This window comes from Protomyctophum bolini (genome assembly GCF_963924005.1).
Source record: "Protomyctophum bolini genome assembly, chromosome: 3".
NCBI lineage: Eukaryota > Metazoa > Chordata > Actinopteri > Myctophiformes > Myctophidae > Protomyctophum > Protomyctophum bolini.
Window position 1 is genome coordinate 12863424 of NC_137864.1, and position 14129 is coordinate 12877552.

General features: G+C 45.3%; 1 protein-coding gene across 1 annotated transcript in view; it reads left to right on the forward strand.

Moving 5' to 3' along the window:
* Nucleotides 1-14129, forward strand: part of LOC308312950 (adhesion G protein-coupled receptor L3-like) — a 204015-nt gene that overhangs the window by 11321 nt on the left and 178565 nt on the right. Inside the window, 1 exon segment of the mRNA XM_080759759.1 lies at nucleotides 6292-6369. The gene's annotated coding sequence lies outside the window, so the exon portion shown is untranslated.

The window sequence follows — 14129 nt, forward strand, 5'->3', positions numbered from 1 at the left end:
GGACAAATCATCCACTTTTGGTTTCAATACTCCTGCCCACCACCCCCCGCCCACCACCTCTCTCTCTCCCCCTTTCCGTCTCTCTCCCTCTCTCTCTCTCTCGCTCTCTCTATCTCTCTCTTTCTCTCTCTCTCTCTCTCCCCTCTCTCTCTCTCTCTCGCTCTCTCTATCTCTCTCTCTCTCTCCCCTCTCTCTCGATGTAAGATTTATGTGGGGGACCTAGACAAGAGTCTTTAATTTTACGCCTGGGTAGACCATGTACACTATTGCTCCATATTCCTTGTGCTTGGATCTGTCTAAGCCCAGGGGGAGAATTGTGGTTTTAAAATGAACTTAGTGTGCCCCACCCTTTAAATGAAGGCTCCATAATGAGTCATTGGGAAGCGGAATAAATCTCAAACAATAGGCGTCAAAACAATTTCTGGTGTCCAGTGCCTGTAATCTATTGCCCAGAGCACAATTTCAAAGGGCCGCACACCAAAGCTGCATTGTATAGCCATCCCGGTTGTGTAGGCTTATGAGTAATGGGATGACATGGGGCATCAATACGTCCACCACCTCTCTTAATTGAAAGCGCCATTGCTTCACTGTGAGAAAAGGGGTCAGCATCTATCATGTGAAAGCTACTTCAAGTTCATCTCAGAATGATGTTGACACTCCTCCAATAATATCATGGGCTATTAGAGTCTCACAAAACCCTGCTCCTCTCCTCTTTATCCGCCACTGTCTGTCTGCTATAAGCCCCTCACAGACTCCCCATCCAAAACTCTCTCTCTCTCTGTCATCTCCCCAACCCGTCCGCCATTTAAAGCCTTAACCTTTCAACATTTCGCCGGGCTAAAGCTTTCTCAATCTGTTGCACCCCCGATCCATCCCTCCTTCTCAGTGGAATCGCTCATACTAAACCTCTCACCCCTATTTGTACCAAACATATCTCCCATTCTTTTCTGAACGCATCCACACAGCCTCTGGTGTCACTGGAGAATACCCCTTCATGTGAATCCGTAAGCTCGCTGGCACCGATGCTACCGTACAAAAAAAATACATATATATATATATATATATATATATATATATATATATACTTGGATTCCTCTAGACTAGCGCCACACAAAATGTCCAAATATGTTCACATCAAATGGCTGGATTGCAATGAAACTCACTGAGTGCTCAAGCGCTGCTCCCCGAGGATGAACCCCACTGATTTAGGCAACCACGTGGCCTTTCCTCTTTAGCGCCACCCTAAACCGTGTACCTGGTCTCTGTTTTAAAGGCAGATAGTAGCTTTTAATTATGGCACTTAATTTTTGTTCACTTGAAAGGGTTTTCTGTTGTTCACAATATCGGGGATTACACAATTCCCCCAAACACACGCACGCACGCACGCACACACACACACACACACACACACACACACACACACACACACACACACACACACACACACACACACACACACACACACACACACACACACACACACACACACTCGCTCTCTCTCTCTTTGAATTCCCCTTTCCTTTTTTGTCTTCCTTTATTGCTTATTTTTAGCTCCACTAATGAGAATGCAGGGCTCAAGGGACAGTAACGCTGGTCAGTCAGTTCAAACCACGTTGTTCCCGTGGGGTGTAAGGAGCGGCGTGGTCTCTAGGGGGCGCTATAGTGGGTCTTGCATGACTTGTTCCCGTGGGGTGTAGGGAGCGGCGTGGTCTCTAGGGGGCGCTATAGTGGGTCTCGCCCACTTGTGGTCTTGTTAGTTAGATTAGAGCAGACACACCGTTTTTTCTGCACAGCAAAAATCCTCTGTGTTAATTTATATATAGCCCAGCAAAGTAAATGCATACAAATGTAGTCAAATGGACCCTGTCGGGTCAACTTGGTTTCGATCTCATTCTCAGAGTTAAATTAACATGCAGGATTTTACTATATGGTATGTATGTATACTATTGCAATTCCAAATGTATTGCATTTTTACAACGCTTTTCCAAGTGCTCAAAGCGCTTTACGGTCCCAATGTATGAATGAATGGTTCATTCATTCATACATTGGGAGGTGAAGCGGCGAATAGTCGGAATCAATGTGGGGTTCAGTGTCTTGCCCAAGGACACTTCCACATGTGGACAGGAGGAGCCGGGATTCGACCCACGGACGACCTGCTCTACCTCCTGAGCCACAGCCGCCCAATACAAATCTCTCTGGCTGTCAAAGTATTCACCGGGCCATCTCACACATGACGTTCCAAGCATTTTGTCTCGAAGGTGGTTCTACCACCGCAGCATAGCAGCGTGGCCTGATGAGGCAGGCGGCGGAGAGTTAGAGGTGTTCACTTTTAGTAACCTGCAGCTACCATCCTTAATCTTCTCCTCCTACCTCCCTTTTGTCCTTATCCCTGATTCACACAAATGAGTCCTAATGAAAAATCTCATTCCGCTCTGCCCTCTCTCTCTCCCGTCCATACAAACCATTGTCTTCCCCCTCTGCAAGTCTGCATCCCAAAAAGCCCTGCTTTCCTCTCCTCTGTCCATGCATTGATCCCTCCATCGCTGGCCAGTTTGGTGTGAATAATGCATGGCGTGTTCTGAGAGAGAGAGAGAGAGACTTGAGAGAAGGTGAGGTATTGGTGAGGAGCTTAGTACCCAGCTTATTTCCTACCAGCGCTCTGGTGCCCCTGGCTTTTCTACTGCACTGTAGCGTATAGACACATAAGAACGCATGCACGCATGTGTGCGCACGCACGCACACACGCTTGCGCGCAGCCGTGTGCACACACACACACACACACACACACACACACACACACAGTGTATCTATCTTTTGTTGGAGTCTGTGCCCACCCATCCATAGAGATATTGCTCACGGCCCCCTGTACTGGCTAATAGACCCAATTACTGGACAGCCTTGCCCGAGAGCTTCACAGAGGGCCCCCGCTCTGTCTCGCACTGTGTGTGTCTGCATATGGGAAGCTGCATGCGTGCGTGCGTGCGTGTGTCTTTGAGAACCTGTGTGAAACACTACAGTTAACCTTCCGTGGCACTCAGACAAAGACACCGCAACGGGAAAATTTCAAGGCCTAAATAGAGACGTGCAGCATCCTGCCAGCCATCCTGGCAACAGAATTTGCATGGACACGCGTGTGCTCGTGTGCGAACACACAAACACACACACACACACACACACACACACACACACACACACACACACACTGGTGTCAACCGTAATCCTCAGTGGCATTGAGATTGACCCTGCATGGTGAGATGAGGCAGTGAAGTTCACCATGGAGTGAGTGAGAGAGAGAGAGAGAGAGAGAGAGAGAGAGAATACAAAACACTGTTAGAGCAGCACTTGATTCTCAGCTGGTGAATATATTGTAGGCCCCTAAAGAATTGGCAAAACATTAAGATGTCATCAATATAACACTAACGTTTTGACACCTGCAATAAATAAGAACACAAAGAGCAGCCGATCTTCACGTCATCATCATCCTATTGAAATGGGCTTCATCACCGTTGTCATCCCATAGTCATGGCTCAGAAGGTCCCTACTGGTGGCCTGTTGTCATCCCATAGTCATGGTTCAGAAGGTCCCTGTACTGGTGGCCTGTTGTCATCCCATAGTCATGGCTCAGAAGGTCCCTACTGGTGGCCTGTTGTCATCCCATAGTCATGGTTCAGAAGGTCCCTGTACTGGTGGCCTGTTGTCATCCCATAGTCATGGTTCAGAAGGTCCCTGTACTGGTGGCCTGTTGTCATCCCATAGTCATGGTTCAGAAGGTCCCTGTACTGGTGGCCTGTTGTCATCCCATAGTCATGGCTCAGAAGGTCCCTACTGGTGGCCTGTTGTCATCCCATAGTCATGGTTCAGAAGGTCCCTACTGGTGGCCTGTTGTCATCCCATAGTCATGGTTCAGAAGGTCCCTACTGGTGGCCTGTTGTCATCCCATAGTCATGGTTCAGAAGGTCCCTGTACTGGTGGCCTGTTGTCATCCCATAGTCATGGCTCAGAAGGTCCCTACTGGTGGCCTGTTGTCATCCCATAGTCATGGTTCAGAATGTCCCTGTACTGGTGGCCTGTTGTCATCCCATAGTCATGGTTCAGAAGGTCCCTGTACTGGTGGCCTGTTGTCATCCCATAGTCATGGTTCAGAAGGTCCCTACTGGTGGCCTGTTGTCATCCCATAGTCATGGTTCAGAATGTCCCTACTGGTGGCCTGTTGTCATCCCATAGTCATGGCTCAGAAGGTCCCTACTGGTGGCCTGTTGTCATCCCATAGTCATGGTTCAGAAGGTCCCTGTACTGGTGGCCTGTTGTCATCCCATAGTCATGGTTCAGAAGGTCCCTGTACTGGTGGCCTGTTGTCATCCCATAGTCATGGTTCAGAAGGTCCCTACTGGTGGCCTGTCGTCAGCCTCTCTGTGGGGCTGGCCCTCCAGGAGGCTCTGCTACGTTATCAGCCTCTCTGTGGGCAGCCAGTTGAGCCCAATGTTGCACACACCAAAAAGATTCACGGTTCTGTGCGTATCGGGACATAACTTGAACGGCGATGAGTCAGCAGAAGTGGACTTCGCAACGTTGGGATGCTGCCGAGGCTGCTGGAACGGGGTTTCTCGTGCTGTGTTTCAATGTGACTCCGCCCTGTGACAGCACATGCCGTAGCGTCCTGGTACAGTAGGCCAGTAGGGACCTACGGAACCATAGATATGGGATGAGTACGGGGGATAAAACAGCCCCTTATTATTATTATTATTGGTTAAGCTGGGAATAATTGTAACAGTGTGGGAATATTGGCATTGTGTTGATGGCACAATGCCAACTTGTTGTGTTTCATGTAAGGAAATAATGGAGGTGAATGGAGTATGTTGGAGAGAGAGGTGGTACTGAATACTAGTGATGCACCGAATATTCGGCCGCAGAAAATATTCGGCAGAAAATGGCTAAAAATGCATTTTCGGCCTATTCGGTTTCGGCCCGAATAGGCAGAAATATTATCACTGAATAGTGTATGCAATTAATGCATTCAAAAGAGTTGAATAAATGTTTTATGGACCCATAATAGCGATTATTATTTAAGTTAAGTATTGCCATAACCATTTATTTTGCCATAAATCAGGTAGCTTTAAGGTACGGCCATGACAGCAATGGTAGGAAAAAATATATATAATATTAATCATATTCGGATATTCGGTTTTCGGCCAACTGTTTCCTATATTCGGTATTCGGTTTCGGCCAAGAATTTCCCTGCATCCCTACTGAATACTGTTGGCTGGCAGTGATAAGTGAATGATTGAATGCAGACGTGGCTGTGAGATTGACAGGTCCCTGCCCCGGACCTGCCTCTCCTTCCTGATTGGGTGTCCTCGCCCATGCCCTGATCCCAGTTGGCTGGGCCATCATCCTGTTTTCTAAAAAGTCTCAGTTGAACTTGTACTCTGGTGGGGACGACAGCAGAGCCTTAATTAGTATCATCGCTAACACCTGTGAAGGAAGTAGGGATGGGGAACGGAGGTAGGAAGAGTCATTCTGTGAGCATATAGAACCCATTGGGTCAGGAATGGATCACCTCCGAGTTACAGAAAAGAAGATGAACGCAGGAATGAAGGAGATACGAGGGAAGGAGACAAGTCACAGGCAGAGAGCTTAATATAAAAGACACCCTTAGCATGAGTAACAGCCACTCTGCATTCTACTAACGGAGGTAACAATCCTCCTCTCTTAAAAGTGTCTGTGACATTTCGCTGTAAAATGTCACCTATATAAACCGGCTATCATGGCATGAGCGCGAGGCTCTTCAGCTATAAACTGCCAGAGAGCCCATTATAGACTGTTATTCTCTGACACTTAGCAGGTCATTACAAGGCAGAACACACACGCACGCACAATGTTCACACACACACACACACACACACACACACACACACACACACACACACACACGCACGCAGTCGCACACGCATGTAGGCCTACTATACACACACACGCACCCACACTTAAACCAGGCAATTACAGTTGAACTGAAACGGGATTCCGATGTCTTTTCCCCTTTTCGTTATGACTATTCACAATCTGATTGATGGGGCTAGTCTTTATGTCTCGCACCTGTTTCTGCTACACAGTACTCCTGTGCTTTTGTTCCAATGCAACAAAATTGACCCTTACAAGGGTTATTCTCTGAGATAAATTACAGTAACACTGAGAACGTCTATTTTACTGTGTATGAATGATGATGGGGACTTGAAATAAACCATCATCTATGTCTCTCTCTCTCTCTCTCTCTCTCTCTCTCTCTCTCTCCAGGACTTGGAGGCCGGGTTGATATTGAAATGTGATTCTCAGGGGCTTCCTCCAACTTTGACACGGCAAAGTACACTACAGGTAAGCGTGTGTGTGTGTGTGTGTGTGTGTGTGTGTGTGTGTGCGCGCGCGCATGTTCCAAATGCCTTATCTTCTTAAGGTAATGTACAACTCGTGTGATGCTAGTGTTGTGCAGCAAATTAGCAGATCTACAAGCCCCCCAGCACGTTGCATCAAGCTTGTATATACAGTAGATTGTCTCTTATCGTTGTGTCAGTCTGCTCAGGTGGTTAAACATCAAGGCTCATTGTGTGTTTCTGCATAACCTCATTGGTTAAGAACAGATTAGTATAAGGGTCTGAGGGGGAGTAGCTGCACACACATGCACACCTGATGTTTTTCCTTTAATTTGACTTTTTGCACACTCTAGAGTATGCATACTGTATGTGCATTTCTATACGAGCACACAATGCATGAGAGAGTATAGCTGCATTCTTAGAACCAAAATATGGCCCATGTTGCTCCCCAGAGATCTCACAATTCCATCTGTGCTGTGACGAGACTGTGCTCTAATTGGCCCAACAAATGTGCCATCTCCAACTGCTAATGCTGATCTTGTGATCTTCAAACGGAATACAGAATGGAAGGCAACGCTACAAGATGTCGCGTGACAAGAACAGAGTGGAATGGTAGCGCACCGTGCACACAGGACAACGTTGGCGTTGTGAGCTTGTAGATCGGCTATTTTCACAACGTTTGCCTTTGTCTTGTGTAATATTTCATAATTTGGCTAATTTGGTATTAAAAAGGTCTTGTAACTTTTTAAATGTGCAGAACAGATACAGTGTACATACAACTGTTGAGATATACCGTTTGCATGTCAACAGGAGTTAAAGCATTAGCCGAGCCCTTCAGTTGTCCACGCGTACAGCCTCTTACTGCGACTTATTTACAGTGCGTTTACAAGCTCAGCTGGGCTTGTAAAATGTCAAATTTACGAGCTCCTTTTTAATTAGAAATACTGTCTGCTAGAGTTGGGCTGATGAATTGCGTATTCAATTTATTGACTTGATGGCGGCGGGCGCAGTTCAGGCGTATTGACAGCTCGCCAGAGCATCCTCATTGACATCACTTCACCAAGTGGAACAGTTATACTGTAGCCTTTACTGTACACCCTGAGGCCATGTTTTCATATCTGATCCGATGATCCAATTCTTTATTGATTGATTGATTGTGTGTGTGTGTGTGTGTGTGTGTGTGTGTGTGTGTGTGTGTGTATATGGACATAATGTATTGTGGGAATATTTTATTTATATCATTTTACAGAGGAGCACACACAAATGGTAAATTGTAAATTTATATAGCGCCTTTATCCAAGGCGCTTTACAGAGATTGTGCATTACATTCACCCATACATTCATACACCGATGGCAGTGGAAACAATGCAAGGCACCAACTAGCACATCGGGAGCAATTAGGGGTTCAGTGTCTTGCTCAAGGACACTTCGACAGTAACTCTGGGGGAGCCCGGGTTTGAACTGGCAACCTTGCGGTTACCATCCAGGCACTCTACCCCTGAACCACCACATTTATTTGTATTTTTCTTTGTTGAATTTAATATTGTAAGGGAAAATTGATTTAACAGTGACAATGTTGGCAATGATGTGCGTGCGTGCGAGAGTTTGTGCAAGGGGAATTTCTATGCATTTCCTGTTGGCGTTTGTGTGCGTCCACATGCCTTCCTTCCTCGCCTCTCATATAACACAGTGTTGTGTGCTTTGATTTGATACGCTACATCTAAATATCAGCAGAGTATTTAGTCTCTATTGCACCAAAACAAGTGATAAGACGGAACAATAGGAAAGGGGATATATCATTCTTCAAATGGAGGATGTGCAGTTAGCCTCTTGTGACACAGGTGTTTCCTGCACAAACCTCCCCAGCTTTATTTACTTCACTGCTAACGAGAGCAGCGTATGCGACGCAATAAGATCCCTATCTGTTTCATAGCTGACTCTGTGGGTGCCGTACACACGCGTGGACGCATGCAAGCATGCACATGTGCACGCATGCATGGCTCACAGGACACACTCATAGGCACACACACGCACATTCGCGCACACACGCACACACAGTCACACACAGTCACACACAGTCACACACGCATACAAACATACAAATGCACTGGAAACATGCACTGACCAGTGGTGGAAAACGTATTCAAATGTATTACTTAAGTAAAAGTATCAATACTGCAATGAAGAAATACTACAAGTAAAAGCCCAGAATTCAAAACATTTACTTGGGTAAAAGTGCAAAAGTATTGGTATCAAAATGCACTTAAAGTACTAAAAGTAGAAAGTACTCATTATGCAGAATGCCCCATTTTATAAGTTTTAAAACATATAAATTGTATAAAAATCTTTTGAAAATAGAAGAGCTTGTAGATCGACTTATAATGTATGTTTTGTACTAATAATCAAAATCTACAAAGTAACTAAAGTTTTCAAATAATTGTAGTGGAGTAAAAATGCAACATTTGGATCCAAGATGTAGTGGAGTAGAAGTAAAAGTACTGAAAACTAGAAATACTAAAAGTAAACTAAAAAGTGTCTAAAAATGATGTATTATGTTATACTTTCCAGTTTCCACCACTGCACGCACGCACGCACGTACACATGCACGCACGCACACATGCACGCACCCACACGCACACATGCTTGCAAAAATGCACTGACACATGTGCATGCGCCCATGCACAAACACGCACTGTCCCCCAAGCCCTACACAGGCCTATTGTGCTGTATTGTGACCTTTGCCTTGACTGAAGAGGCCTTTGTTGTAAGACAATAGTGTGACATGTTGTGAACAATGCTACACTGCTGCCACAGACGTCGCACAGTCTAACTTGAAGGCTTTGAATCAAGAGTGTGTGTGTGTGTGTGTGTGTGTGTGTGTGTGTGTGTGTGTGTGTGTGTGTGTGTGTGTGTGTGTGTGTGTGTGTGTGTGTGTGTGTGTGTGTGTGTGTGTGTGTGTGTGTGTGTGTGCGTGCATGTGTGTGTGCGTGTTTTATAAGCCTGCTCCCTATTCAGCAGATGGAGTAATGAAAGTAGACTTGAGCCTTCATCCCTTGTGTGTGCACTGTGTACGCACGCACACACACACACACACACACACACACACACACACACACACACACACACACACACACACACACACACACACACACCCCCCCCTATGGAGCAGATGCTTGTGAGACACTAGACCAGATAGATAATGGAGGATGAAACTCTGAGGAATAAGAAGGGAGTCGCCATGGAAACCAAACTTTCAGTTTGACCTTCTGTCTGTCTGTCTGTCTGTCTGTCTGTCTGTCTGTCTGTCTGTCTTTCTGTCTATGCAGTATAAATCTTTATCTGTCTGTTCATTGCACAACACTGACAACAGTACAGTAACAGATGGTGGAAGTGAGCTTGTAATTTGGATGGTCTCCATTTAGAACTCCTGGAACACTTTGACAGCTGAAGTTCCTCAACAGCATTCGACTTCAACCCTAGTGTGCTTATGTTTTGGGGGGAACATTCTGCATAAAATAGAGGAATAGCCGAGCTACAAGAGCTTGCAACGTGACACATTGCTCTCTCCTCATCAGCGCCCATACCTTAGGTGGGGTTGGTGAAAGGGCCTTTCTGTGTTGAGTTTGCAATTTCTCCCTGTGTCCCAACATGCAGAAATCCTGGTTTCTTTACTGCCTCCCCCTGGTCAGCCTTGGGCGCCTGATGGAGGGGAAAGGAACTGGTTGGAATAACGTGTTCCTTCAATGCAGGCATGCACTACATCCTTATAGGAGAAACATCCCCCTGTCAGGTGATAAGAAGCGGCCTGCTCACTCCCCATGCATTGAAGGAAGCCTGAGCTCAGTTTGGGGCTCTCCCCAGGTGGTGAGGGAGAGTATAGCACCCAAGATTACAGCTTAGGCATTGGCGCCGGGTGAAAAAATTGATTCCAAAATTGTGGGATAAGTTGAAGCTCAGGTCGGGTTCTTCGGGACTGGAGGGTTTGAGTGGTTCACTTTCACTGCTCCAGTGCCTAACAGCTCCAGACTGTGTTAATGTGTGAACTCAGCCATGCCTTCCTTCCTCTCTAAATACTCGCCATGTGTGAACACTGCTGTAAATATAGTGTGTGTTCTTCTTAGTCAACGTGCCAGGTCAAATGAGGGCCATGACTGGTCAGGCTGAAGAAGTGGATCTCACCGCTCGAGCTTTGAAATCCCCCTCTTAACTTTCGCCCCGATGAAGACGGCCTGAGGTCGGAACATGTTAGCGTTGGCCTTGTTTTAATGAAGGCTGTTTCCTCCTAATTCACAGCTGAGTGCCTGAATCCTCTGGTTTTGTCATGCTATATCCCGTCTGATCCAGGAGCACCTTTGATACTTTTAAGCTACCGAATTTGTAACCACACGCGCATGTGTCTCCGGTGAGCACCTGGCTGTAATAGTTTTCCTCCAAGACCTTTGTCTTGATCACATCTTCTGGGTGGTGATGAAGGAATTTCCCCTATGTGGCTCAACAGCTTGATATGCGCCTTTAAAATTGTGTTTCTTCATTTATCCTCATTTTAGTGCTATAATAAGCTTCATTGTTAGGCTACTGCATATTGCCTCATCTAAATTGTCTGGCTCGCCTTTTCCGAGGCAAAATGTTCCCAATCTGGCAAATTATGCATTTGAACTGGAAAAAAGATAGCTGGGGCTTCATTTAGTCTGAGATGTCAATAAGTGTAATGCAGGAAAAAAAGGGAAAAAATGTTCCACTCACCAAACATTATTTTACCCATAATTGAAATAGAAATGCTACCGAATGCACAACTAAACTGTCAGACACAGACAAAAATGTGTCTCCATAACAAGCCCCAAAGAAGAAACGGCACATTTTCCATAAAAAAAAAGGATAATTTTAACTCCATTTTGTGGTTCATTGTTGTTTGACATGACAGACTTCAATTTGACATGACAGGAGAAGGAGAGAAAGAAATTCATCTTGTAATGTCACTGAACGATCCACTGACTTGCTCTAAACACGTGACAGCCACAACGGTGAAATAGCTTGATATTTATGCATTATTAATTTCACATTTACACACCAATTCATGTTCTGACGTTTTGGTGAATGATAGACAAGTATTTGAAGATTAGCAATCGGCGTGGTTATCAAACAGCTGAAGGGAATATGCACGCCATCTTTTGACAGATCGCATGGCATCCAATACACGTGCACTGAAGTGTAAAACAAGAAGGGCCTCGTGAAGTTAATTGTGAATGTACGTAGCGGTTGTGGCGTTTGCTCGCCGTCCCCGGAGGTGGGTTGACAATAGTGCTGTGTTGTTGCTGGGCTGCGGTTATTGCAATAGTGCAGTTATTGAGCTTGGCATAATGCACATGTCTGGTTGGTTGAGTAGAAGTATCAATACTGCTATCTAGATCAGGGGTTCTCAATCCGTGGGTCGCGACCCCTCGGGGGATCGCCAAATTATTTTGGCGGGGTCCCCAGATTATTAAAAACGTTTTTTTTTGTTTTTTTTTAACTGAATGTCTGGAAAATGGAAATTAAGAGTTTACATACAGTAGTAGGCTACACATAGTACATGCATGCATAAGCTTTCCTTAATGATTGGTTTCAGTATTTATTTATGATGTATTTTCTCTATTATTAAGGTTATTGTAGCGGCCAATTTGTATTGGGGTGGGGAGGCGCGGCGGGGGTCGCGAGACGTGGTCAAAGCATTTCTGGGGGTCCCGAGCCAGAAACGTTGAGAACTCCTGATCTAGATATACTCTGTTACAAGTAGAAGTCCGGAATGCGAAAGTATTGGCATCAAAATGTACCATTTTGTAAAACTGCTCATTATGCAGAATGTCCCATTTTAAGTTTTCAAATAAAACAAAGATCTTTTGAAAATAGCCGATCTACCAGCGATCACACAATGGGCTGGAGTGGGTAATGTCTTTCGTAATAATAATAAAAAATATATACAGTACAAGTAACTAGTAGTAACTTACTAAGTAATTGTAGTGGAGTAAAAGTACAATCATTTGGATCTCAGATGTAGTGGAGTAGAAGTAAAAGTATTGGAAATTGGAAATACTCAAGTAAAGTACAAATACCTCAAATTGTACTTAAGTACAGTAGTTGAGTACATGTACCGTACGTGGTTACTTTCCACCACTGGTTGGATGGTTTGTTACGTACAGTAGCATGTTGACTCTCTGCCCAACATACCATAGTGTGTTGTACTGTGGTCGCGCACACACACGCACACGCACGCACGCACACACATGCACACACTGACACACAAAGTACCTGTGGCTCATGGGTGTAATGGTATCCACATGGGCACCCACATTGACTCTCTCTCACACACACACACACGCACTCACACTCACACACACACACACACACACACACACACACTCACACTCACACACACACACGCGTGCGCGTGCGCTCTTGACACAACTGGGAATAACCTCAGGAGATGCTCTCTGTCAACAACTTAAAAAAAAGCAGCTATTTAGAGCCAATGTATTCCTTGAAGTATAAGCCATCTTATTTATGTGAAGCGCCTGTGAGAAACAAAACAAGTTATGGCAATTACTACTGTATATATCACTCTGCCGCTCCCACCTGCTGTGACCTACTATACGATACCCTTTGTGTGTGTGTGTGTGTGTGTGTGTGTGTGTGTGTGTGTGTGTGTGTGTGTGTGTGTGTGTGTGTGTGTGTGTGTGTGTGTGTGTGTGTGTGTATGTGTACTTGAATTCTTATACTTGTGAGGGCTAAATGTCCCCACACGTATAGTAGAATTTGAGCAACACACATACAGTACGGTAATCTAGAGTAGGCTACTGTGGGCCTACATTTAGGAAAAGGTTGGGGTTAAGATTTGGCATTTAGAAGTACATTTTAGGAGTTGGGGACTACTTAATCATGTGCTGGTTTCGCGCAACCGGAAATAGCTTATCTACAAGCACATGCACAAGCTTGTGATCTTATCGGCTTTTTCGGCTCTGGTGGTGTTAGGGTTAAAAATTGCCCCAAGCCATTTGCGTGTGTGTGTGCGTGTGCGTGTGCTAACGGCTACAGGTGACAGATGAGTCCTCATGGATCTACACCAACAACAACAACACTGCTGGACTAAAACTTTCCTATACTGATCACTCTGTCTCACACTCATTCGTTAAGAACACTGCACTCAATGAGGACATCATCACATTCACAGTTAAAGCCAGACTACAAGTCCTTCCCACAAGACTCAATCTTTCCATCTGGTTCCCCAACACTCAGGTCCCTCATTGTTTGCACTTGGCACCACACACCACAGAACAGATCACTGAAACACTGTCACACATCTTGAATGGCTGTTATGCATACAGAGGAATGTACGTAGAATGCCATGATAGCGGAACTCGTAGCAAAGGGCATATCGAAATATCATGCATTCCTCAGTGAGAATGTACAAAAAATCCTGTGTCATTCCATCCATGTTCCAACTCTGTGACAACTCTGTAACTTGAATTTATATAGCGCCTTGCCGCCAAGGACGCTTTACAATACAATAAGAAAGAAATAAACAACAAACCTATTGCCAAAAGCCTGAGTGAACAAATGTCTCTTCAGTGCAGACTTGAAAGAGTCCAATGTAGGCAGTTCCAGAGGGCAGGGGCTGCTACATAGAAGGCTCTATCGCTGAGGTTCCGTTTTTTTGCGTGACGGATGGTGTTGTGGTTGATGAAGAGTCCATAGAAGTGTCTGTATTAGAGATAGCCTGCACCTTTGACC